Genomic DNA, 2,676 nt, shown 5'->3' on the forward strand with positions numbered 1-2,676 from the left:
GTGTAAACCAGTTTACAAACACCCCCTTTTATACGCGTGTCCACTTCCACCAATTCAAGTCTCGCATCTGAGTGAGTTTGATGAATTTGATATTCCGGCCTAATTCTCTGAAAGGAAAAAGGGGGATATATTTAATTTTTACGAAAAAATCGTTAGTCCTCTATACAGTTACGGCCTTCACAGGGCTTTGATTGAATGATAGACGTTTGAAGTATTATTTGGACGGGGGGAAAATTCACTGTCCTTCCTGGCTATAGGTGACTGGCATTTTTTTTTTCTGGGAATGGCAAAAATAAAAAATAAAACATTTTTCCTTCATAATTATTTGCTAACTAGATTTATTTATATTGATATTATTCCCTGGCCATAATCATTTGCTAACTAGAGATATTTACATTGATATTGTTCCTTGGCCATAATTATTTGCTAACTAGATTTGTTTACATTGATATTATTCTCTGGCCATAATTATTTCCTAACTAGATTTATTTACATTGATATTATTCTCTGGCCATAATGATTTGCTAACCAGATTTTATTTACATTGATATTATTCCCTGGCCATAATCCTTTGCTAACTATATTTATTTACATTGATATTATTCTCTGGCCATAATTATTTGCTAACCAGATTTATTTACATTGATATTATTCCCTGGCCATAATCCTTTGCTAACTAGATTTATTTACATTGATATTATTCTCTAGCCATAATTATTTGCTAACCAGATTTATTTACATTGATATATTCCTGGCCATAATTCTTTGCTAACTAGATTTATTTACATTGATATTTTTTCCCTGGCCATAATTATTTGCTAACTAGATTTATTTACATTGATATTATTCTCTGGCCATAAATATTTACTAACTTAGATTTATTTACATTGATATTTTTCCCTGGCCATAATTCTTTGCTAACTAGATTTATTTACAATGATATTTTTCCCTGGCCATAATTCTTTGTTAACTTGAGTTATTTACATTGATATTATTCTCTGGACATAAATATTTGCTAACTAGATTTATTTAAATTGATATTATTCCCTGACCGATAATTCTTTGCTAACTAGATTTATTTACATTGATATTATCCCCTGGCCATAATTATTTGTTAAACAGATTTATTTACATTTATATTATTCCCTGGCCATAATTATTTGCTAACTAGATTTATTTACATTGATATTATACCCTGGCCATAATTATTTGCTTACTAGATTTTTTTACATTGATATTATTCCCTGGCCATAATTATTAGGTAACTAGATTTATTTACATTGATATTATTCCCTGGCCATAATTATTAGGTAACTAGATTTATTTACATTGATATTATTCTCTGGCCTTCATTTTTTTGTACATACAATAGTAAGCATTATAAAAATTTGATCAAAAGAATTGACTGTAGAGCTGGTTTAAGAAATCAGCCTTATGATCTCTCTCTCTCTCTCTCTCTCTCTCTCATCTCTCTCTCTCTCTCTTCTCTCTCTCTTCTCTCTCTCTCTCTCTCTCTCTCTCTCTCTCCCCTATCTTATATTATTTCTTTTACTATACCATTAGTATCTTAACCTAACCATATAGCTTATTTCAGCATCACTATACAAACAAAAACACTTATATTCAAAATATCATCAATGGTGTATATCTAAAAAAAAGTTATAGGTTATTAATTAATATAATTGAAATATTTTATATATTTGTAATATGTCACTTTCATTAACTAGCATATTTATTGCATTTATGATGAGTTATAGGTTATTAATTAATATAATTGAAATATTTTATATATTTATAATATGTCACTTTCATTAACTAGCATATTTATTGCATTTATTATATTATAGCTAGTGATTGAAATATACATAATTAATCTATTTCAGTTTATAGTTGACCAAGGTCATCATGAGAGACCACTTTGGGATTACCAAGTTTTCCATGGGTTAGTGAACATCTTTGATGGAGATTAGAAAAACTCTTTGGTGAGTAGAAATGCTAAACATTATACTTAGAATGTAATGTGTGTGTGCGTGTATATATAAATATATATATATATATATATATATATATATTTATATATATATATATATATATATATATATATATATATATATATATATATAAATATATATATATATATGTATATGTATATGTTATATATATATATATATATATATATATATATATATATGTATATATATATAAATATGTATATGTGTATAGACATATATATATATATATATATAATATATATATATATATATATATATATATATATTATATATGTGTGTGTGTGTGTGTGTGTGTGTATGTTATATATACACACAACCATATATATATATATGTATTTATATATATATACATATATATATATATATATATATATATATATATATATATATATATATATGTATATATATAAATGCATAAAAATTAAAATCATTAACTTCAAAATAAGAAAAAACGCAAGTAAATCTAATATGACTACAACATAAAATACACAATAAAAAGAAAAAACATGAACCTCGAAAAAAATTAAGAATTAAAAGGTAGAATAATTCAAACCGAGTGCGTGGCAGCCCCGCTTCCAAACCTCCATATTCGTCAGAAAAGTAATAAAGATCAAATTTGGTTCCAGGACTGATATCCATCTCGCCAACTGCCTTTCGCACCTCC

Source organism: Palaemon carinicauda, chromosome 26 (genome assembly GCF_036898095.1).
Source record: "Palaemon carinicauda isolate YSFRI2023 chromosome 26, ASM3689809v2, whole genome shotgun sequence".
In the NCBI taxonomy this organism is placed as follows: domain Eukaryota; kingdom Metazoa; phylum Arthropoda; class Malacostraca; order Decapoda; family Palaemonidae; genus Palaemon; species Palaemon carinicauda.